Raw genomic sequence first — 25,775 nt, 5'->3', positions numbered from 1 at the left:
GTGTAGAGAAAAGGAAACCCTGTACACTATTGGGTGGCATTAAAATTGGTAAAGCCATTATGGAAAACATAATGGAGATTCCATAAAAAAAAATAAAAAATAGAACTGCTGTATAATCCATCCATCCCACTTCTGAACATATATCCAAAGAAAATGAAATTAGTATGTCAAAGAGATGTCTGCACTCCCATGTTTATTGCAGTATTATTCACAACAGACAAGATAGAAACAAAGTACGTGCCATCAATGAACATATGGATAAAAGAAAATGTGATACACACACACCCTCCCACCACCCCCCAACACACACAGAGATATGATTCTGCCATAAAGAGAAAGAAAGATTCTGCCATCTGCGACAACATGGATGAGCATGGAGAACATCAAGCTAGGTGAAATAAGACAGACACAGGAAGATGAATACTATATGATCTCCCTTACACATGGAATTTTAAAAAGTCTAACTCAGAGAAACAAAGAGAGCTCCTGGTTGCAAAGGGCTGGGGCTTGGAGAAATGGGAGATGTTAGTTAAAGGCTACAAAGTTTCAGCTATAAGACAATACATTCTGGGTACCTAAAGTATATCAGATTGACTATACCTAGAAATATTGTATTATTTATTTGAATTTGATAAAAGAGCATATTTTAAGTGTCCTCACCCCACCACACACACACACACACACACACACACACACACGACCAAGATTAGAAAGACTGAGAACACAAAATGGTGAAGACACAGAACAACCAAGACCCTTCTATGCTGCTGCTGAGAGTGGAAAATGCAATGCCACTCTGGATAACTGTTGGCAAATTTGTCTGAACATAAACATATGTACACTGTGACCCAGCAGTTTCACTTACAGGAATAAAGCCCTTAGATTTGAGTGTTTATGCACACCAAAGGCAAGTCCAAAGTTAGCTTTATTCATAATGGCCCCAAACTGGAAACAACCCAAATGACCATCAGTGGTAGAATAAATAAATTGTAGTTTATTTACACACTGGAAGACTACAGAAAAAAGAAGGAAGACTACAAACAGGAAAATGAATAAAATCTTACAGCATAATGTTGAATGAACTAATCCAGATGAAAGGAATACATACTCGATGACTCAATTTACATGAAGTTTTAAAACAGTCCAAACTAATCCCTGATGACGGAGGTCGGAAGAGTACCTACATTTGGGGGGCATTACTGGTGGTGGAGGGGCATGAAAGAGCCTTCTAACGTTCTGAAAATGATCTGTATCTTGATCTATGTGGTGGTTATAATGGGTGAATACCTATGTAAAAATGCACTTAGCCATGAACTTAAAGACATAAGCATTTCACTGTATGTTAGGTGTATCCTAATTAAGAAGTTGGAAATATGTCCTTCATTTTCTTCTCCACGACCTCTATGCAGGACTCCAGCTTTGCATCCACCGTGTTATACAAGAGTTAATTGCCTTCTATATGATGTGTAAGCTTCTTGCAGGCAAGGACCATGTCTCATTCATCTGTACTTCTCCATTGCCTAGCCCAGTGCTTGCTATAGGAAAGTTACTTACTATCACTTTCCATTTAATATGTAGCAAAAAAGAAAACAACAGTTACTTAATAGATGTGTGTTAAACTCTCCTACATGCCAGGTAGACTCTCAATCATGCCTGTTGTCAACCGCCTGCCTTCTACTTTCCATGTGAGCTTAAAGAATGACGGCAAACTTGTATAATCCTTTCCATTTGTCAGGATTTCAGATGAAGAAAATATGCTAAATTCTCTCATGGGCGGTGGTTTAGTTTAAAGCAAAGGTTCTCAAGATTGAAGAGCATAAAGTTCAAGTGCTGATCTTGTTAAATATGCAGACTCCTAGCCCTACACCTGAAGATTCTTAGATCAAGGAACAAACCCAGGTGTACGTTTTTACCATACTAACCACCCTATAACCTCCACCAAAACAGAAGGTTCTAAGGTGTCTAACCCAAATATTGGTATTCAAATACCAATTTGGGTATTCCTAAAACTACCCAAATTAAGTGAACTGTTAGATTCCACCTTTCTTTGGAAACAGGAGGCATCTTTAATTCGCCTAGGAAAACAGCCATTATGGCTGAAAATCCACTTCTGAGGGAATGTTCTGCTGAGCACTAGGGAAATAAGGAGGCAATATGAGGCTCTATGAGAGATTTTTCTTTAGAAAAATAGTATTCTCGGAATTTTTTTTGTCAATTTCTCTCTAGATAGAGGTCTTAAGGCCATAACACAGACTGACAAGAAGCTGAAAACTCCAAATCAAGACTGGCACCTTGTCCTCAGTTTACATCAGTAAGTTGAGAACAAGCTGTCAGACTCAACTTTTTCTTTATGTTAAATTAGTTTATCAGGAATTGGTGTTCTTTGAGAGAAAATGTTCAAAAACAAAGGAAATCCATTAGTTTAAAAGTTGTGTCTCTCCTCCAAGCATTGAAATATACATATACGGCATAACCAAATCCTGCAGACCATGGGTTTTGACTTTACCGTGAGCACAACTCCCTGAAGAACAACTCAGTCTAGGTACTCTGGTAATGTATCTTGGTTGCAAAGCAAAACCAAGGAACCATAAACAAACAAACAATTTGCAAGCACAATGAATGTATGTCACGTACAAGTATGTGGCTACCCAGGAATATTTAGTTTAGCTTCTCTGACAGGAATATAACAAATAGCTTTTTAGTTTTGCTTTGTCATCTATTTCTTCCTAAGGGAGACAAGGAAAATATTCTTGAAAAGCAGCTATTAATGGATAATGACAAGTGGTTTCCTGTGGTCAAAGAACAAGCCGTCAATTAGTGCTTTTTATGTTCCTTTAAATTCCAGAGGCAAAGGAAGTTCAATAGTGGCATATTGGCTTCATGGTTATTGAACTAAGAGGAGAATCTTGAGATGAAACATGGGCTTTTTATTCCCCTTTTGAATGAAGTTAAATATATATTTTCTTACAAACACTATGACATTTCTGGGAATCTCTGGGCTTCAGTTCAGCTCGCTATATCTTTTTGTATAATATAGAATGGTAGAAATGATAGCATTGGGGTCCAATATGAATGCTCCCAAGAAAAGGTTAGTAATGCTCATTACGTAGGAGGCAGTGTGCAAGGCACTCTAGCTCTCTCAGCCTTGCCTGGCCTTCCTCCCGCCACTGAAAGCCTTCTGTCTCCTGGGTCTGACTTCACATAGAAGAGGCAGAACCCAGAAGCTACAATGAGCTCTTTAAGGAGAAGTATTTGCAATCCTCCTCAGTAAAATTTAGAGATGAGAGTCTGTCTTCTCCGGCCTTGGCCTTCCCAAGTCTTCTTTCCTCTTGCTTCCTCCCCTCGTGGCCCCATCCACCATCATTCCCCACAACCACAGGCAGAAACACCAACCTCTCTCCACACTGCCTCTAGACTAGCGGATAGCTCAACGATGTAAATGACGGGTAGCAGCTTCAAACATTGCCTCTTACAGAGACTATTCATTCTGGCAGAGCAAAGCAAAAGAATGCTGTCTTTGGAATTTAAGGAGAGAAGGGCACAGAGAGAAGAGACAATCTTTGGAGGCCGAAGGGAAGCCACAAAAGATGAGAGTGCGTGAATGAGCTCCCACACGTAGTCACAGCCAGCCCATATTCTGGAATGAGGTAGGCTCCCTCATTCGGGGCTGTGCTTGCAGGCATCTCCTCAGAGAGACTGCTCTGACCAAAGGGAAACATGTCCACAGAGTTGCAGCCTTCAGTCTGTACCTGGAGAACCCCACTTTCTTCTTCATAGCATGTATGGCTATTTCAAATTGTTTCACATAGCTATATATTTTCTTGTTGATTATCTGTCTTCCTCACTCTCTGCTAAGTAGGACCTTGTTTATTATCTGCCTTCCTCACTCTCTGCTAAGTAGGACTGCAGAATGCCCAATAGCTAGACTGGTATCTGGCCTATAGTAAGTGCTCAATAAATACTTGTTGATCTAATGAACGAATGACGGAGTGGATGGGTGGGTACAGTCATCTTCCACAAGCCCACCATGCCTCTATCCAGGTACCCAGGGAGGAACCCCAGCCCTTGCCCCCGTGGCTCAGAATCCTAGAGCTAGTGTAAACAACTATTCTGATTTACCTGAGACTAAGGAGGTTCTTGGGACATGGGGCTTTTTGGTATTAAAGCTGAGAAAGTCCTGAATGAACCAGGACGAGTTGGCTACCCTCCCTAGAGGTACCTTCTGAAACTCTTTGATAGTTTATGTGAAAAGAGCAAGGTCAGAGTATCCACTATCCTTCTGAGGTCACCTCAGGCTGGCTTGCTTGCTAACAGAAGGTCACTGCTCTCACCAGGTGGTGTCCTCTACCCAATCCTTCCCTTCCAGGTTCCAGTAATCATTTCCACTCTTTGTCGTTGGGGCCCGGCATTGGCAGCAGCTCTGACGCTATTCATCCTAACTACCTGCATCATTTCTGTGGCTCCTCTCCACTCTCCTGCACCTCAGCAAATAGCACTTTTGAAAATAACCCCTGCTTGAGTTACCTAAAGGTGAATGGGCCATGGTTTCCCATGGGGACCCTGACTGACATAGGGGAAAGGAAAAAATACAGAAATAAATGTTATCAGAAACCATTAAGATGCAAAGGCACTTAACCTCCAGAAGCCTCAGTTCCCCATCCATTAGCCTGTGACCAGCTCGTAGGGCTGTTATACAAAGTGATTAGGAAGACCTACTTAAAGCTGCTTCATAGCATATCAAAAGCACTCAGCAAATTTTAGCCACCATCGTAGCTATTATGCTTTACTTCCCTTCTTAACAGAAACAACCAGAAGGCAACACCGGGCTTGCCATTGGTCTGAGAAGGACCCCCAAATCTCACCTCTCCAGATGGCCCGAGGTAAGGGACAGAAGTACTGTAAATTTAAAGCTTCACATAGGCATAAATTGCTGTTCTTTTAGTATTTTCACACAAGCTTTGAGTGGAGCCGTTAATGTTCTATGCTTTGAGATTGGATCTAGTGGTAAGTCCAATGTCTGTTTTGGAGGAGGCCAGGAATGTGGGAAACGGTGGTTACTCTGCACATTGGCAGGAAATCCCTCCATCTGAGGGACACAACCCCACCTCCTGCCCTGGCCATCCTGATGAAATATACAAGAAATCAATGGGCCACAAAATGGAAACAATTTTCAACTCAAGAAAAAGGTTCTCCTTTTCTAATTGAATGATGCAGTGACGTGTCTGCAGACACTGGATGAAATGAGGTCCGAGAAGATCCTGGGGAGTGCAGGAGCATGAAGGCTGAACATTAGAAGCAAGAAAGATTTCTCTTTTATTAAAACAAAATGGCACATTTGGATTTATAGTACCCAGTAAAGTATAAGCAAGAAAATGAAAATTCCCCATGAAATAAGACACTTTAGGAAAGACAGAGGGGGTGGAGACAGCACTCAGCTTATTCCGAAGTGAATAATCACACACACACACACACACACACACACACACACACACACACACAGGCATGCTTTGCACATAACTTTCTGGGAAAAGTGGGAATAAGGAAAGAATGTTTCAGGAAATAATGCATGCTAATGTTCCCAAAAGCAGGGCCAGATTTAAATCATGTTATAATATGCTAAAATAGTATCTCCTAAATACATGGTCACTCAACACTCAGAATGTGACCTTACTTGGAAATAGGCTCTTCAAAGATGTAATTAGTTAAGGGTCTCACGATAAAACTTCCTGGATTTACGGTGGGCCCTAAAACCAAAAACTTGTCTCCTTACACAAGAAAGGAGAGGGAGACTTGACCACAAAGGAGACCATGTAAAAACAGAGGCAAAGATTGGAGCTACGTGTCTTTCTAATAAAACTTAAAAAAAAACCCGTGCTTTGAATGAAAAGACCCCCTAAACAGGTTTTGTGTGAGCAACGTGGCTGTTTATTCACCTGAGTACAGGTGGGCTAAGGTCGAAAAGGGCGTTAGCAAAGGGCAGTGGGATAGGAGTTGGTTTTATAGGTTTGGGGTGGGCAGTGGAAAGTTACAGAGTAAGATCAGTTACAGTAGTCGGGGTGGGGACAAGAAGTATACATTACCGTAAGTTCAGTTACAGTGAAGGGAAGCTTGTGTCCAGGGGAAGCTCCGCCGGGCTATCAGGGATAATGGCGAATGCTGGGTTGGCGGGGAGGGAGGGAGTGGGGAAGGGGGTGGTGATCAGCAGAGGCAGACAGGACTTCAGATCTTCTGGGTCCAGGCTTGCACATGGAGGCCTGACAAAAATGATTCATATTCCTTTGGTCATATATCCAGTAATGAGATTGCTGAGTGAAATGGTATTTCTGTTTTTAGGTCTTTGAGGAACTGCCACACTGTCTTCCACAATGGTTGAACTAATTTACACTCCCACTCAGTGTGTAAGTGTTCCCTTTTCTCCACATTACGTTTATCACATTCACAAGAGCAAAGACATGGAATCAACCTAAATGCCCCTCAGTGGAAGACTGGATAATGAAAATCTGGTGCATATACACCATGGAATACTATGCAGCCATAAAAAAGAATGACGTCCCATCCTTTGAGGAATATGGATGGAGCTGGAGGCCATTATCCTTAACAAACTAACACAAGAACAGGAAACCGAATACTGCATGTTATCACTTATAAGTGGGAGCTCAATGATGAGAATACATGGGCATTTAGAGGGAGGGGAACAACACACACTGGGGCCTATTGGAGGGTGGAAGGTGGGAGGAGGGAGAGGATCAGGAAAAATTACTAATGAATACTAGGCTTAATACCTGGGTGATGAAACAATCTGTACAACCAACCCCCATGGCACACGTTTACCTATATAACCAACCTGCCCATGTGCCCCTGAACTTAAAATAAAAGCTAAGTTTAAAAAAAAGATTGGCGTTATGCTGCCACAAGACAAAAAGCTATAGAAGCTACTAGGAGCTGGAAGGGACAAGGGAGGATCCTTCCCTGGAGTCATGGGAGGGAGCGTGGCCCTGCTGCCACCTTGATCTTAGACTTCCGGCTTCAGAATTACGGAAGATTAAATTTCTGCTGTTTGAAGCCACCAGTGTGTGGTCATTTGTTACAGCTGCCCTAGGAAACAAATGCATATATCAAAATTCTCCACGTAGTTTATGCAGCAGGAGTTCAGTAAACACAGTTGGCCAACAGATTACCTAGATGAATCTACTGCCCTATAAAACCATGGAGGCACAATGATACTTACTTGTGTTCTCATCCCAGAATGAAAACCCAGCACTTCATACTTCCTGTTTTAAATTTTGCAACGAGTGCACTTCCTGTGGAATGAGCATGGAGTTCGGAATATGAAACAATCCGACTGAGATTGGTATACCTGCTAATAAAACCTGGCACTCTGGTACCCATCACTGCGGGGATGTTCGCATTACTCCCATCTTGTCTCAAGCAGGGCTTTATCAGGACGCCATGCCTAATCTTTGCAATGGTGTTTGCATAATCTCAGGCCTCAGGTCATCCAACCATCTAGGGTAGAATCCAAGTTCTTAAGACCCCTTAGCTATTTCTGGCCACAGCGAGGGAGGACTGCCTGCACAGGGAAGGTGGCAGTTGTCAGGGTGTGGGATGGGGGCTTACTAAGAATGAGGCCACTCTACTTCCGGAGGGGTTGGAGGAGGGCAGGAAGGAAGCAGAAGTAGATAAAGCATATCTCGTACAAGACCCAGGGCAAAACACAACCCAGGAGTTCTCAGTACCTTGCTCTGCTACACAGCACTCTGCCCAGGAATATTTTGAATCCCGTCTTCGTAGTTCCAGTGTACTTAGTGTGGCCCTGGTGATGTTTCCCTGCTCTGTCTCACTACGTGCCTCTTCTTCCCTGCTGGTGAGGCTGTGGACCTCAAGTCCACTTTGCTCGGACTTCTTTTTGTTCCTAAATTATACTATTGCTTTCATCCCTCTGCAATTCTAACTTGATTCCAAGGCTACTAATTCTAGTTATTGTCCTCCGTTCGCCCCTCCTGATTGCTCTCTGCCCTTGTCCTGGGCCCCAGGCATCCACTTTGACAAACAGCATCAGCCAGGCTCCCTAGCCCTCGTTTCTGGAGAGAAAGGGAGGCACTGCAGGAGACTGGAGAAGGAAGAGGTCAGATCAGGGTGGGACCAGCACGCCCCCCTCCCACTCAATCCCTGCCAGGCCTCCATGGTGGCCCTGTCTCAGTGTCTCCACAGCCAGAGCTCTGCCACTTCCTTCAGGCCTAGGACTGGAAACTGCTTCCTGCTATTTCAAGTTCATGAGCGTTAGACTTTCCCTTATCACTTCCTCAACTCTGTCCCCAGCTCTATAAACCATGCTTCCATTCCACTCCCTTTTATTCAATCCCTGAGGCAGTTACGAATACTAATCAGGATGCACACATTTAATACTTTATCCAGGGACAAGCACTACATACACACACATGTGCACACCCTCTCTCTGTTATATGAAGAGTGTGGCTTCGAAATCAGACACACTTAAATAAACAGGCATGCCATAACTGCCCTGTTCATTGGGATTCTTCAGTCTCTGTGAATCTTAGTTAATTCTTCTGGAAAATGAGACCAGAATCTATACCTCCCAGAGTGATGATGAAGCTGAACTGAACTTACATTCCTGGTGTGCCTTTCCCTCATCTACTCATTCAGCATCATACAAACATCCCAGCGCCATTGGGCTATCCCCCTTTGAGTTTGCTTACGTCTAGTTGTCTGACCTGCTTCCAGGTACAGTATCTTTTTCAGGCTAGGACTTGTATGGTCCTGCTCACATGTCTAAGCATTTTGCCATAGGATTGACTCCAGCCTCACCACTTCTTATTGGGAGGGATGGATATGCTATTTCCAAAGGAGATTGAGGAGGTAAAGAGATGGGTGAAATGATTTCTTCATGTTTGCCCCAGTCCCAGTAGAACTGCCATGAGGAGCGGGGCGTCTATGCCCCTGCCCACTGCCATTCTCTTGAAGGAAATCTCACTCAACACGTAGTTTCTGAATTGCTTCTCTGGGTGTGTGATGTGCCTGAGATGACGACGGCAATGACTAGGGTGGAGGAAGTTGGAAAAAAAACAGTAGAGGAAGTCACTATGGGCACAGAAGCAACCCCCTGTGCCTTGCATGCAACAACTTAGGCGGAAATAGACTCACTTCTCAAATTGATGAATTGGCAGCTGGACTTCCAGCTGCTGGGCGTTCCCATCCTGGTTGAAAATCCTGTGTGACATTGGCCATAAGCGATAAACCATGGAAACCAGTGCTAATAAGATCTTGTTCATCCATCGGTTCTCAAAAACATTGCCTCAATGAGCACAGCTATGCATGATTAATGATGGTTGAGAACGAATGCAGAGTTATCATTTCAAAAGCAAGGCAAAAGTTGTATGCATTCCCCAAATTTCTGGAAAAAAGGAAATGAATTCAGAAAATGCAAGCAAAGGCAGAAGGGGAAAATACTTATTCAAGATTTACTACTAGAGATTTCACTTTTAAGATGTTTTTCAGCAAAACAAACAAACAAAACAGAAACATTTAGATTGCTTTCATGAACTGTATAAAAGTAAATAGACGCATAAAAGGAGGTTAAAGGAAAGAATTTAAACCACTTTCTTGCCAAAGAACATTTAAAAATGAAGTATGTTGTTTTTAACAATTTTGAAATAGTCAATAAAATGTTTAGAAATAGTTGATAAAACTACTTTGTTTAGAGCTCAATTTTCAAATTAAATCTATTTCTTTAATTTAAAAAACCAAGTTTACCAAAAAAACGATAAAATGGTGAGTAATCAAGGCTGAGATTGGCCGCATATTCAGCAAATGAACCTCCTCAAATCATAACTCCTGCATCCATTTCATTACGACTAGCGATGGCCAGAGGTATTTGTGTTTGTATCATCATCCAGACTGATGATTAAGGCAGGCAAAATGAACAGATCATCCATGGCCATTCATTGGAGAAGCGTGCAGCTCTGCCTCATAAATAAGACCTATTGTCATTTTTTTTCCTAATAGTACAAGCAGTACATGGCCACTTCCCAAAACTGAAAAACAAGGAAAGTCACAAAACAAAGAACACTCAAGCAGTTGATAATTTCATCTATAATCCAAACTACTTAGAGGCTGAGGCAGGAGGATTGCTTGAGCCCAGGAGTTCAAGGCTGCCTTGAGCTATGATAATGCCACTGTACTCCAGCCTGGGCAACCAGCAAGACCTTTTCTCTAAAATGATAATAATAATACTAATAACTGAGTCACATTTCAAAGGTACTCATTGTTAACATTGTGGAGTATGCATTTCCATGTTTTTCCAGTTCTTATTTCATAAAATAAGTAAAGAAATAAGAAATAAATATTATAAATATAAATAATGTATGGCTATAAATAAATAATATAAAATGTAAATAAAGTAAATATAAAGCCCTATAATATGATTCCATTTTCTTTCATTACATGGCTCTACCATAATTGACTTTATCCATCTCCAATTACTGGTCATGTATATCTTTTCAATTTTTTTCTGGTTTTTTTTTTTTTCTTTTTTTGAGACAGGGTCTCACTCTGTCACCCAGACTGGAGTGCAGTGGCACAATCTCAGCTCACTGCAACCTCTGCCTTCCAGCGATTCTCCTGCCTCAGCCTCCCAAGTAGCTGGGGTTACGGGCGTGTGCCACTGCCTCCTGGCTAATTTTTGTATTTTTAGTAGAGACAGGTGGTTTCACCATGTTGGTCAGGCTGGTCTCGAACCCCTGACTTCAAATGATCGGCCCACCTCGGTCTCCCAACATGCTGGGATTACAGGTGTGAGACACTGTGCCCGGCCCCATTTTTCTCTGTTTCAAAACCAATGAAGTTCCTTTTCTAATGTTTAAAAGAATTCAGTCTGCTGACCCTAACTGAAGATAAAAACTGAAAAACTCAACAACCAAACCCCATGCCAACCTTCCACAGATTTTCCTTGTTATTTGAGGCCCCAGGATCTTTGCATGTGCCCTTCCCTCCATCTGAAATGCTCCCTCCTGCTCATCTGCCTACAAACCCCTAGCTTTTGCTGGAGGGCACTGTACTTAGTTCCATGTTTTCCTTAAAGAGAAAGAACTTAAATGCCATTCGCAGGAGGGAATAACACTTTCTCCCCACACTCAGTGTTCCTGAAGTTCAAGGCAAGAATACGCAGCATTAGGGCGCCCCCTTGCTCCGGTGGACGGCCATGCTAGAGCTTTCACGGGACCTCTTTCTCCTGGCCTCTTGCTGTTTTGGACTTGACCTTGGAGATTGGCTGTAGTAACACTTCTGGCTGGCCAAACATTCATTCTGCAGACTCAGTTACCCTCTTGCAGTAAATCACAGGTCTTCACATGGACAGGAGGACTGCAAAGGCCAGAAGTTCCACGTTTCATTCTTCAAACTCGCTTAAGTCATTTTAAGTCTTAAGTGGATATTTCAATACCTAGCTGAATTCTACACGTAATTCTCAGGGTTCAGAACTGGGACAGGATCCAAAAGTCTTCTTGGACCACATCTTTCATAACAGAATTAATCTTTTATATGTACATTTTCTAGCACTGAATCATAATTATTTGTTCACATGTGCATATCCCATTTGAGTCTAAGGCCTCCTTGAGGCAGATATTAGGACCTACTTTTCTCTGTATTTCCAGTACCTAGCATAATATCTGGCATATAGGAACACTTAGCAAAAAATCTGTTAAACGAGAAGATTTCAAATTGTTGGCAGTGTCACCTATTATTAAACAATCAGATAAATTTCCAAATTATCCAAAAAGTTTCCCTAGAAATAACAGATTATTTCCCTAGAAATAACAGAACATCAGACGAATTTTTATCCCAAAGGTTTCCTTAGAAATAACAGATTATTACAATCATAAGACAACCTTAGAATGGTGATTCTCACATGTTCGCATGTTTCAGAATCATCTGGAGCAGAGAACACCTGCTGGGCCACCCCTGAGTTTCTGGTTAGTAGTTTTGGGCCCCAGAACTTACATTTCTAGCAGGCTCTCAGGTGATGTTGATGCGCTGCTCTGGGAAACACATTTTGAAAACTGCTATCCCAGAACAATCATTCTCAAAAGATTATCAGGATCACTTCTGTTACAGCTTGCCAGGAATACATTTTTAAACATTTAAAAAAAAAATTAAAAAGAATTACCTCTGTGTTTGCTAAATTTCCACATACTGCTACAATACTCCAACCTGGAAGGCGGATGAAGAAATCAAGTATTTCATACATGAATTTGTGGTAGCAAATGCATCCACAGACAGATAATTGAAAATCACTGGACTTGGGCCACACTTACAAGCTAACTTTGGAATGACATGCAAAAAAGAATTTCCTGGCCATATCTTCTGTGACTCATTCTGTAACTGTGAATTATTGAGTAACTAACAATTTTCTGGGGAAATCTACTCCAAGACACCTTATGGTATCTTGGTTTAGCCTAAACTTCACTATTTAGTTCCTGATTTTATCGTGCCCTATAGGACTGTTCTTCTGAACTTTCTGTTCGGAATACAGCAAGTCTCAGGACAGCAATCTCTTCGCCAACAAATATTAATTAGACACTCACTAAGGGAAAACCACTATGGAAGCCCCAAAGTGGAGAGAAAGAGGCAAAATATTTAGTTGTCTGGAAATATCTTATTAGCTGGTTGGGGAGATAGAAAATAGATACATCTTTGAAAAGGCATTCCTGATAACAAATGATAGTTATTCAAAGATTGATGCAGATGAGAAAAGCTAAGTTAACTCTGAGGGAGAGGAGGATGGATTTCTCAAAGCTGGAGAAGTAAAGAGAAGCCATTTGATGTAATTCCAGCACTTTGGGAGGCCGAGGCAGGTGGATCACGAGGTCAAGAGATCGAGACCATCCTGATCAAAATGGTGAAACCCCGTCTCTACCAAAAATACAAAACATTAGCTGGGCATGGTGGTGCGTGCCTGTAATCCCAGCGACTCAGGAGGCTGAGGCAGGAGAATTGCCTGAACCCAGGAGGCGGATGTTGCGATGAGCAGAGATTGCGCCATTGCACTCCAGCCTGGGTAACAAGAGCGAAACTCCAACTCAAAACTGAGTCGCTGGGATTACAGAGAAGCCCATTGAAGGAAGAAGGCACTGCAGCGTTATATCTGAAGATAGAACTGAAGAGGCAAAAGCATACCTAGAATAAAGTTCCAAAGGGAGCTTGAGACCCAAGCCAATTATAGAAGGACAGGTCTAGTGATAGACATAGGACATCTTGACTTCCATGAAAACAACAAGGGCATCTCTGTCAATTAGCTACTGGCTCTCTTCTGCAGATGACATTGCTCTGGAATAGTATGAGTCTGATTCCTCAGTACCATCTGGCATTTTTCTGGCTAAGAGTAGCTCTTGTTCTGAAATGTAAAAATGGTAGGAGTTAAAATAGCACAGAGAAAATGGTGGCCTGTGTTTATCGACATGGCTTAGCGTACAGGAGTCAATAACTACTGGATGTTGTAGAAAACGCATTCATTTTGATGAGCCCTGAGGCCCTGGAATGCCTTTCTCCAGTAGGTGATAAAATTGCTGATTGTTGTCTTTGGGAGAAGTTAACGTGGAAATTAAATGTGTCCATGAAGAATAATAGCCCTTTTGATTTATTTTTGGACAAGGCATGTGTGTTACTGCCTATTCCTTCACTTGATGTAGTGAATACTAATGATGATATCGTGGGGTTCCTTAGTTATTGAAAACCATGTGAAACATCCTAAAATCATTCTGTAAGTTAATCTTCTGTTTATTTCTATATCATGTAAATCTGGCACCGCACCTGAAATCAGAAATAGAAAATATTGAAAATGTTGAAACCAAACGCAGCATGCACTGTGATGAGACATGACTGTTACAGTGTCTACACTAGTGACATCAAAGTCTAACTGTGGATGAATAGGAGATTGAAATGGTTAATTATTAATTATTGTCTTGGAGCCTTCGTGCTTTTATAAAATCATCTGTCCACATCTGCAGCTTTGGCTGAGGGACATAATCAGACCACTGTGCCTTTATCAATAAACTTACCTCTTCCAGGAAGCAGCTCCGTGGGCGTAACGGACACAACTAAATCTTGGGAAATCAGAATCTCTCTCAGACGAAATGGGGTTTGGCTCACTGAGAGATTGTGTCCATTACTAGTGGGAGTCAAAACAAAATCATGCAGACTTGAGACCAGTGGTCATATTGAGCCCTGAGCAGAGGAGCCAGTCTTTGGGGGAAGAAGGCTGAAGATATGCCCGACAGAAAAGCTGCCGTGTGACTTTCCAGTTCTCGTGGGACCCAGCAGACACCCAACACTTTGTTTCTCATGGGTGCATAACAGAAAGCTGACGGTGGCTACAGCAGGGCCCGCCATAGGCAGCAGTGCTTATCCGTGGTGGCATCAGCTACGCAGCCCAGTGGGTCCATGGGTTTGGTTTGAGTATCTGCTTGAGTCAATGTTCATAATCCTCTTCCATGCTTTTTTTCTGGCAAAATTATTTTTTTGTTGTTGTTATATCTCTACATTTATTTAAACTTTTCTCTTTTTTTTTTTTTAATTGTACTTTAGGTTCTGGGGTACATGTGCAGATCATGCAGGATTGTTGCATAGGTACATACATGGTCCTTCATCTCTTCATCACCTATATCTGGCATTTCTCCCCTCTTTATCCCTCCCCACCCTCCCCATCCCCAGCAGTCCCTCCTCTAGCCCCCCACATACTGACCGCAGTGTCATACATACTTAAGTGTGTGATGCTCCCCTCCCTATGTCCACGTGTTCTAATTGTTCAACACCTGCCTTTTTTTTTTTTTTTTTTTTTTTTTTTTTGTGAGACGGAGTTTCGCTCTTTTTACCCAGGCTGGAGTGCAATGGCGCGATCTCGGCTCACCGCAACCTCCGCCTCCCGGGTTCAACCTCAGCCTCCCAAGTAGCTGGGATTACAGGCATGTGCCGCCACCCCCGGCTAATTTTGTATTTTTAGTAGAGATAGAGTTTATCCATGTTGGTCAGGCTGGTCTGGAACTCCCGACCTCAAGTGATCGCCCACCTTGGCTTCCCAAAGTGCTAGGATTACAGGCATGAGCCACAGCACATGGCCCAAAATGAATCTTTATGGCTTTTAAGTGAATAGATGTCATCACTGGATCCAAATGGAACCACACTGTCTCCTCCTGAAACTGGAGATCTTCAGAATATGTGTGGGATCAGCTAGCAGCACCCTGAGGCTGCTTTGTGGCAATGGTGTGAAAGCCACAGGTACTGATTTCTGTAGCCATGAACTTTTCAGGGGATATGAGTCCTCCTCCCTATAAAGATTAGTAAAATCTCCAGGCAAGATGACCATTCTTTACATTCACATGGCCTCCAGGAGCGTCAGTCTGGACTCAGGAGTCTTCAGGAATGCAGCGCCTCATAGCTTTGGCCAAAGGCTTTTGACAAAATGCTGGGGCAGGGGTCGTGGCTATGGGGTGGGGGTGTGGCTGTGGGAGGGGCATGGCTGAGGAGTGGGCCTGGCTAATAACCATTCACCACAGCTGGAGGCTATTTTCATCTCCTTCTCAAATTCTGTCATAAATTCTGTGGTAACTCTCCAGAAAAATCTTCCTACCTCTCCCCTGTTCCCACTCGCCCTTAACCCGCTACAACTCATCCTGGCCTAGACGCCGTTTCATTTCATCCACATAGCCCATGAGGCAGCCCTTTGTGGTTAAATGTCCCTACTATGGCGTAGTAGTATTTTTGAAACATTAACTGATTTTTTTTTCTTCTGATATTTGTCCTCTTCCTTCCGTTTATCCTCCACTCCCACTCATTGCCCACACTCCTATCAGGCAGAGGGTCTGTTCTGGATTCATTGTCTCAAGGAAGGGCAGAAGGTAGAAGTGATCTATTGATTTAGATTTGATATTTACCAAAGGATCCAACAATTAAGGAGATTACACCAAAATGCCTCAATAGAATACTTTAAAGAGGGGTAAAAAGTCCACAGACCTCTCGAGAAGGGGAGATCATACCACTCCAACACAGGGTCTCAACAAAGTAAAAAGACTTCAAAGAGAAACAGCACCAAAGCCCTGAATGTCCTCTTTGGACAAATAGGCACAGTAAAAATCTGTTGGACTTCAGGTACAATGAAGATGCCAGCATTTCCAATGTGGGTAAACTGGCTTCTCTCTGCTTGTTGGGCTCCACGATTCAATTGAAGCTCTAAGAAGGAAAAGATTACAACAGCAACTGAGATTAAATTTTCTGCTATCCTCATGGCAATAGAGTTTAAGGGTCTGAATGAGTTTCACGGGAAGGAAATAAGTAAAGTAGCAAGTATGTTTTTTAAATTGGAGTCTTAAACACTTGCAGTATCTGTGATGTATTATCCTTTAATCAATAGACCCTCAACAGCTGGAGGGGAAATGATGTGTCTGAGTTCTCCCACAGACACTCTGGAGCAGGTATCCCCTGTGTGCTGCGAACCCTGCTGGCAAAAACACACTAACCTATTCAGAAACAACTCTGTGTCTCTTGAAAGCTGTTCATTTAACATCTGTGGCACATGGTTAGGCACCAAGGTCTTTCAAAGGGATTAACAATGTCGACTGTTTTTAACTGCTTATCATACATGCTTAAGACAGAGTGGCACTTCTTGTTATTATCTCAATTTATTTCATTTGTTTGCTTCCATTTAAATGTTCGTTTGCTTGCTTGCTTGCTTTCTTCTTTCTTTCTTTCTTTCCTTTTTTATTTCTTTCTTTGCTTCAATAGGAGCCTATTCTAATCTCCAGAAATATCATGTAAAGCAGTAGGTATATAGATAAGAAAAGAATATACATTCAACAACAACAAAAAATCCCGTTTTTAAAAACAGCACAGTGGAGGTGGGCAAGTGCCTGGTGTGAGATGGTAAAGTAAGCACAGGAGTGTACCACTGCCCTTCGCAGATGTTCTGCTCAAATGACTGTATGGAAGTTCAAAAAGAAATTAATCTTTAGCAATGAAGAAACTGAGATCAATGAAGGTCTTTCGTAGATGGGAGACTTCAATGCATTTCTTGAATATGGAAGCAGATGAGAACATGGAACAGAGGAAACCAAAGCCCAATTACGTGTATGAGGGGACTTCAGGGGAAGTGGCTGCCAGTCAGCCTTATAAGATGTCAGCCAGCATTTAGGCTAGGGTTACTGCTTACACTCCCACGTAGGGCAGAGAGCACCAGGTTTTTATCTCCTAAAAAGGGGGAAAGAATAGCAAGAGACTCTTCACGAAAACAAATGGATAAACTAGCTGGGGAGGAATTAGTATTTTAGTGGGGATGTTGATCTAAGAGGAAAGCTCCCCTTGTTCTGGCATTTGGTGGGTGGAGATGAAGCAGAATGTCTCATCTCAGGCTGATTCCCACACATGTACATCCTAAGGCAAAATCTGTCAGTTAGTCCTGCGCATTTGCACAGATTTCCTTGTCGGCCTTCTCATTCAGGGGCGGTACCTCTTAAGAAACATATCACCAACCCAAATTAAAAAGAAACTTGCACTAGATAGCTATTATTATAAAACAAATCCATCACTCATCAACATGAATGTACACAAAAGATCGTCAGACATTTGAGGACAACCACCAGCAGGAAATTAAGAAAAAAAGACCAAATAGTCTCAAAGGAAAAGAAATAATTCAAAAACTGGAAGAAATTTTAAAACTTCTTAATAGCTATCTTGAAAGAAATTTGAGAAGATATTGCATTTATAAAACAAGAACAGTCTGACTGAGAAGAGAACTAACAGAGAACACAGAAGAGTTCTTATAAATTAATATATAACCTCCAAAATATGAAATTCAAAAGAATAGCTGAAATATAAAGTCAAAATGCTTTCCTAGAGCTTAAATCAAATGGCAAAGAGATGGCAAATTTGAAGGATAAAGGCAAGAGTCATAGAGAATTAATACAGGAGTTACAGAAACCCGTCAGGTAGCTAAGAGGAATTAGAGAGAGAACAGAAAATGGATGGGATGATTTTTTAAAGAAATAATAGGATACACTTCACATTTGATGAATCCATTGAGTACTCAGCAGGTTGAATGAAAATAACTGCTCAGCCAGTACATCCTCTTGAAGTTTCAGAACACCAAACATTAAAAAATATTGTAAAGTTTCCAAAGACAAATTCAGGGTACCATCTAACTTGTCATTAGTCATATTGGCCAGAAGATAATGAAACAATGTGTTCCAAGTTGTAAGGGGAAAAAAAATCTTTGGAGCCTAAAATTCTATGTCCAAACTATCTTTGCAGTATGAGAGTAAAATAAAAATATTTTCAAATAAAGACCTGGATGATATATCACACTTCCTGTCCGAGGAAGTCTTCGAGTATATATGTTAGTAAAACAAGGAGAAAAACAGAAAGATGACATGGAATCCAGGGCTAGACCTTCATCCTGGAGGTCACTAATAGGAAGCTCAAGGATGGTGGCTGTGCAGCTGATATGGACAACAACAGGTCCAGGATAGGAGAGTCTGGGAGAGGCCCTATCCTGGGGTACCATGAGAGGATAAAGGGATTCTGTATCCAGAGTATTGAAGGTCTGGATACATTTGAGATTAGGATAGACAGTTGAGAGTCTTTTCCAAAAAAGAAAAAAATGATAACTCAATTAGAAGCCTACCTGGTATTTTTTAAAGCCAGGGCCCAAAAATCAGGGGAACGAAAATAACACTTGATTTTAAGTGACTGATAAAATGTAAGAACAGAAAATCGATGTGACCTTGAAGCTAGGAACACTCCACTTCAAGTAGCTCTGGTGTCACAACCTGAGACCTATCGGGCAGGAAATGTCATCATTAGCTCCTTACTGGGCACTGCAGTCAACATTTATATAGTCTTAATAATGTCAATGCCACTTATTAGTTTTCCAGTTTTAGAACCCACCAAGACATGAAGCACAGGAGATTTAATTATGATCACAGAATAGAAGAGAAATGTTATCAACTTTGACAAAGTAAAAGCTCAGCAGCAGCTGACAGAAGATGGGAAGTGAAACTGACAAGAGGCAGGGAAGAGCAGGAGTGAAGCTCTTATCATTGTTAGTTAAGAGAGAAAGTTTAGGGAATAAGAAGTGGGGCTTTATTAATAATATTACTTAATCATAGATGAATTAAAAACAAAAAATGCATAAAAGGGGGAGAAAAGGAGGTAGGGTATGTATAAGTAAGATAAACATCTTCATCTCTCATAGCAGTGGTCAATAGATCTGGATCAAAAGAATCACTTGAAGTTCTTTACTGCAAACAGCAGAACTCAAGATGAGTAAGCAAAAAAGAATCTTTCTAGTAGGGTATTGGTGACTCACAGAATCCTCTAGAAGCTCATGGTCAAGCAATTTCACATAATGCCAAGCCCAACTCCACTGCCAAAGCAGGCACAGCAGTGGCAGCATTAGACTCATAGAAATGGAAAAGCAAATGTCAGCTTCTCAGATGGTTCTGGAGGAAGCTGGTACATATGAGCTGCTCTAGGGAAATCCCTCTATCACCAGTCCAGCAGCTGGTGCAGCCCCTGCGGCCCCTCCAACAACACTCAAGCCTGGATGGCAGAAATTCTGCTGCCATCCCCTCCCAACAAACAGTGCTCCAAGTAGAACTGAAGCACTACTACCACACTCACCAAAGAAAGTGGACTTCTAACACAGGACTCCCTACCCTGCCCCCTCCTACGTTGCAGCCCAGTGCAGTGTGGTGAGTTAGCAGAACCTACGTCACAGTGAGCTTCCTTCCAGCAAGGGAGGGCAGAGAATGAGTTTTGGCTTCTACCTTAGAGATGTATGAGACCCATAGCATAACATAGAAAACTCTTCAAATAGTGAAAGATATTCAAAAGTCATTGTACATCAGAAACCTGACAAAAGCCCACCACACACAAAAAATTAAGCAATCAAGTTATTGGTTTTCAAAAGAGTATTGAGTTTTTTTTTGTTTGTTTGTTTGTTTGTTTTTTGGTGGACATGGCATTTGATCACCAGAAAAACTAAAAGGAGAAACAGTAGTTGTCTTTATGTAATGAGATTGAGGGTGAGGAGGGCCACGCCAAAGATGGAAGGCGTTCAGTATAAATCCTACACACCATTTTGTATGATGTGTATATGGGTTACTTGGATGGCTTTTTAATTTATAATTTTTAAACTTACCCCTAAAACACTTTAACCATGCTGTAGACTCAAATACCAAAAACTCCACTGGCCTCACTCACTATATATAAATTCCTACTAAAAAAAAAAAAAAATAGTCTTCTCATATTGCCATTTATATACCAGCCAAAGGCATGTTGGTATTGAACTTACTAGAAAGCTTTCCTTTTCCCATAAGCAGGGATTGTGTTCTATTTCAAGGGAGAATGTTTTTAAATATAGTCTGTTGTCTTGAAGGAAATATAGGTTTGAATGTACAACCTCCTGGGAAATGGTGCTAAAGCTGAGGAGGTTTTTGTGACGCAGCAGCTTTTCAAGGTAGAGAGAGAACCTGAACTGCCAAGAACAAGTCCCTGAGCTCAGCAAGTCCAGCTTCGTGGAAACTGCCTCCTCCTTCAAAAGCAGATGCAGAAACTACTATCTGCTTCCCCATGCTTTCCTGATACGTTTCCTATATTCTTTCTAGAAAATGAGCTGATGCCATCTGGTTTTCTTCCCCTTTTTTCTGCTTTGTTGCTTATAAGAGGTTTTGTTGTTGTTGTTTAAATAAAAGCTAGTCTTTTCTATGTGCCTATCATTTTCCAGACAGCTTTTCATTCTTTCTCTCTTTTATTCATTTATTTAGCTGCCTTACTGAGTACCTGCTCTGTACCAGGCATTGTGCTAAGTGCTGGGGATGCAGCAATGGACAACATAGATCATGTCTGAACACGCTACAGTTGTGTAGCACAGCATTGTGGTTAAGCCCACGAGGCTGGACACAGGCTCAGGGGTTCAGCCTCTCATTACCATGAACTAGTTATTGATCTGAATCACTTACCTTGCATCTCTGTTTGTTGTTCTAAAATGATAGATAAATGTCAAAAACGGGAACATTATTCATCTCAAGGGATTGTTGTGAGGATGAAATGACATATCTTTGTAAACTCTTGGCACAGTATTTCAGTGACGGGCAATTAGCAGAAACGGGAAATTGTGACAGAATTATACAGAAATAAGCACTAGAATCGGTTTGTAAGGGGAGAAAAAGGCCATGTATTCTTGCCTGGGTGGGTCACAGAAGGCTTCCTAGAGGAAGTAAGATCTAAGCTAAGGACAAACAAGTGAGCGAAATTATTAGTTGAGAAAAGAGGAGCAGGACATTTTAGCTGGAGGAATAAGGTCGAGGTTAGGCTTTTAAGCATGCAACTCCCAGTTACGTTCCATGTGGCTGACTATGGAGCATCGGTCCAACGAGGAAGCTGGAACCAAATCAGGGGCTTACAGATAACATTTTTAAAAACTGAGAACTATGAAAGTGATTTCAACTAGGCAATATTTTGATCAGGCCTACTTGTCAGATCTACTTGTAGAAATATCCGTTTGGCTACAGTGTGAAGTGTGGATAGAAAAGAAAACACAAGGGACAAGAAAATCCGTTCAAAGGCTCAGATTGACCCAGGAAGAAAATAGTGATGGCCAGTACAGAGTATAGTGGTGGGGACATCGGGAGGCAAAAGCCACAGATCTGGGCAAAAGGTTTAGTGTGTGGGAAAAGGAAGACAAAAGGGTCAAAGATGCTTCCATTGCTGGATGATTCCATCCTTCTGTTGATGAAAACATTTATTGAGGTAGAGAACTGAATAAGAGAAACATATTTTGGAGCCAAAGCAATGAGTTTGTGTGCGTTGAGTTAGATGCAGATGGGACCTCCAAGTGAAGATATCTAGTAAGCAGTGAAAATTATATCTGAAGGCCATGGCAGATCTGGGCTGGAGACAAGGTAAGATAATTTACCAGGGTTTCCTACCCAAGATGTTTCTATTTTTTTTAAGAAAATTACCAATGACTTCATAGTCTGGGACACAAAGAAAATTATCCTAGATTTTCCTTACTCAGTGAAGAGTATCTTGGTTGGTTCCTAACTTAGATAAATGTGAGACTTACTGTCTTACTAGAGGGAGATAATGACCCCTTTGTGTAAAAAAAAAAAAAAAAAATGTCTTTTAAAATCTGCCTATGCCATCCAAGAGAGTATGTGCTTTGATGGGAAAGATTATCAGTCAAGATAAGCTAGTTTCTGCTGTGGTAACAAATAGTCTGAAGAATGCCTATGGCTTATGGCAGTAAAGGTTCTATTTCTCATGCCTGTTACATGTCCATTATGGGTTAGCAGTACCCATAATGACAAAGCAATCATATTTCTAACCTTGTCACTGCGTACCAGAAAGAACCAGCAATGGCACGCTCTTGCCTGGAAGCGACTCACATCACATCTGCTCAAAAGTCATTGATCAGAATAGTCACATGGCCCCATGAAATAAGAAGAGGGCCACAGAGTGCATTAAGATCATATGCCTGGGAAGTAGAGAGCCAGAATTTCCTGGGAAATGGCATAAATGACTACCACAGAAGAGGCTGTGGGCCTGGAACCTATCCCAGCCCAGCTCTCATGCAACCAGCCTAGATAGTGGCCAAGTACGTGAACGAGTCTGTAACATCTTTAACACTTAAGGATCAAGAGAGAAGGATCACACACTCTATCTCTGGAGCTTTAACACATGGGGCTGCTTCTCTCCAAGATCTTCTGAGAAATAGCTCCCATCAGCACCCTTGGATGCAGCGGCTGGCACCACACTCCGAACCAACTGAGCTTCTCTAGCGCAAGCAGTACGTCCCCTGTGTGACCCTGTCTTCCACTGAAGCTTCCCCTAAAGTTCTGAATAACCTCATTTCTTGAGTCATCTCAAGGGAAGACTCAAATGTTTCTGTGTATCTATGTAGCCTTGTGCCATCAAAGATACTTCAGCGTCCAGCTGCTCTGGTCCACCGTGACCTTATGACATTATGTCATAAGGTGGGGACATCAGGAGGCAAAAGCAACAAATCTGGGCAAAAGATTCAGTGTGAGGAAAAAGGACTAACACCAGTTCTTTTCCTACTGCTTTGACCCTGGGCCCTGAAGAAGTGCCTGAGGGAGCAAGAAGAATGAGTTTCAATCCTGCAGGCTTTGTGTAACTTGAATGAAGGCCCCTTGCCTTAAGCGGAACCTTGAGAAGTTGAAAGCCCACAATCACAGAGTAACTACTCTCAAAGATAACCTTCTACCCAATAACTAGTGGTCACTATGGACATGAGGATATGGCCCAGCCTCTGCTCAGCAGACAGCAGAAACCAAGCTAGCAGAAACCAAGATAGGGCCAGGCAGGATTGGACTTCTCCTCCTCAGGAGACCAGTTGGGCCTCTGAGACGCCAGGACCCATGAAGAGGTGGGGAGCAAAGGCCGGGCTAGGGAAGTGAGGGATGGATGGGTCAGGCCTCTGAATTTCTTGCACCAACTTGTGGTGCCCAAACAGTGCCCTCTGGACCCTCTGGACACTGATTAGGGTATGTTTGTTTGAACCTAAATTGTGTGGTGGACACTTAAATATATAAATGATCATTGATGTATTGGATGTAAGGGGATTGTGTAGCAAAGGGGTATAAAAGAAGAGGATCCAGAACAGAAACTCAGTACCAACAACTTTAGGATGGGGACGAGGGAGCCGAGAAGACACCGGAGACTGAGAAGTGTCCACGGAGCTAGAAAGAATTAATCAAAGTGTGGTTCTTGCAAGCCAAGGGAAGAGAATGTTTCAAGAGAGTAGGATCAGTCAACGTTTTTGGGAAGCCACAGAAGACAGTCATTTAGTAACTAAGATGGCCGTGGTAAGCTGACCAGAGCAATTTCAGTGGAAGCATCAGTGTAGGAACCACAGAACTGGACGTGGAAGATAACAAGGAGATGAGAAAGGAAAGGTAGAAAGTAAGCAATGTCATATACATTCCTTTCAACCTTCACATCAATCAAGTAAGCCAGGTATTGTTTTCTCCCCTTTAAAAAGTAGGAAAAAGAGAGTTGCCCAAGATAGTCCAGCTGGGAGATGACGTAGCTAAGATTAAAACACAAGTCTGAGTGGCAGAAAGACAAAGTCCTTTCCACACACCACTGCCTCCCGAAGCACTTAGCCACCTGTGTATCTCTGCTGACAATGTTGGACATTTCTGATATAACACTGCACTCAACAGTGGGACAGAGAACTATGCAGTATGCTTGTCTGCTAAGAGAGAAATAAAGTTAGATGGAAAATTGGGAAAAAACCACCAGCACCTCTGCTCTTCTCTTTGCAGCAACGTGTGTGTTTGTTTTCGTGGGCCTTGTTTGTGGACTCCTACTGAACATCTCAGAATTCTTTGGACTCAGATACCTCTTTGCCGTAGTGCAAATATGCTGACCTGCCAAAAGTGTACTACAGACTGTGCCTCTTTCAAAAACCAGCTTGAACTGATTGTTCTTCAGCTCCTCACATAAATTGCAGAACATGAGGCCCACAGCTTTGCCCAAAGTTGTCAACAGGTTTTTATTGCCTCTGCTTTTCTGTACACACAGATGGCTTCGTTAAGCTGCTCTGAGCAGACCTCTGCTGTCTCCACTAAGAAAAATTAGACACAACAAATGGAAATCCATTTAAAAAGAAAAATTATAATAAGGTAAAGTCCTAAGTAACTGTGGCTATTTTTTATGAAGGTAACTGCTGTGACTAGTAGCCATGACAGTGCAGAGATAGAGGCAAATTAAGAAAAACTGTAATGAAAATGTGAACTTCTGAAGGCAGGTGCAGAAACTAGCCAGAAAAGTAGGCAGAAGTGTTTGGAAAGGAGGGGAGATTCTTTTTTACTAATGGCATCTATAATAGGCCTTTAATTTTAAGTTTCTTTTTCCAGGTTCACTCAGCGAAGCTAGAAATGGTTCAACAATTTTTCTTGTAGGACTCTGTCTTTCAGAAATACCACAAGTGTGTAGAGTTATTTTAAAAGATTATATTACAACACTGTTTATAGTAGCAAAAAGTTGGGAGCAAACTATTAGGTTGGTGCAAAACTAATTGCTGTTTTTTGCTATTGAAAGCAATAATTAGTTAAATGTAGTTTATATAACAAAACATTGTATACTTAAAGTTAATAATGATATGAGCCAAAGCTCATAGAAGATCAAAGGTGCTTTCACAAGCATCTTGCATGTTAAGAGGCATTGCTAAATCGCACCATGTAAAGATGGTACCAAATCACATTTCCACCAACAATGTAGGAAAGAACCTATGTCTCTACATTCTAACCAATGCAGCATGTATTACTCATGTTATGCGTTAAAAATAGATAAGTAAATGATGTATCATTATCATTTTAATTACCATTTCCCTTATTATAAATAAAATTGAACACCATTTTGTTTCATTTGAGAACAATCATTTATATCTTCTTTATTATAAATTACCTTTTCGGGATCAGGCACAGTGGCTCACATCAGTAATTCCAGCATTTTGAGTGGCTGAGGCAGGGGACTGCTTTAGCCCAGGAGTTCAAGATCCACCTGGACAATATAGTGAAACCTTGTCTCCTCTAAAAAAAAAAAAAAAACAGAAAGAAAGAAAGAAAATAAATAAATAAATTATTCTTTCATATCCTTTTTTCTTTTCCCATTGGGCTTTGGTCTTCATATATATATATATATATATATATGTATATATATATGCTTATATATATATATGTATA

General features: G+C 41.6%; 1 long non-coding RNA gene across 1 annotated transcript in view; it reads right to left on the bottom strand.

Moving 5' to 3' along the window:
- Nucleotides 1-25,536, bottom strand: part of LOC116531318 — a 35,445-nt gene extending 9,909 nt beyond the window's left edge. Inside the window, exons 1-3 of the long non-coding RNA XR_004260363.1 lie at nucleotides 25,498-25,536; nucleotides 13,192-13,408; nucleotides 9,163-9,412 (exon numbers count right to left, since the gene is read on the bottom strand). This is a non-coding gene — a long non-coding RNA (uncharacterized LOC116531318). The remainder of the gene's footprint in view (nucleotides 1-9,162; nucleotides 9,413-13,191; nucleotides 13,409-25,497) is intronic.
- Nucleotides 25,537-25,775: the final 239 nt, after the last annotated feature.

The sequence above is a fragment of the Sapajus apella genome, unplaced genomic scaffold (genome assembly GCF_009761245.1).
Source record: "Sapajus apella isolate SASKATOON/1434 unplaced genomic scaffold, GSC_monkey_1.0 scaffold70, whole genome shotgun sequence".
NCBI classification, from domain to species: domain Eukaryota; kingdom Metazoa; phylum Chordata; class Mammalia; order Primates; family Cebidae; genus Sapajus; species Sapajus apella.
The sequence above is the reverse complement of the archived record's forward strand: the minus strand, read 5'-3'. Positions and strand labels throughout refer to the sequence as shown.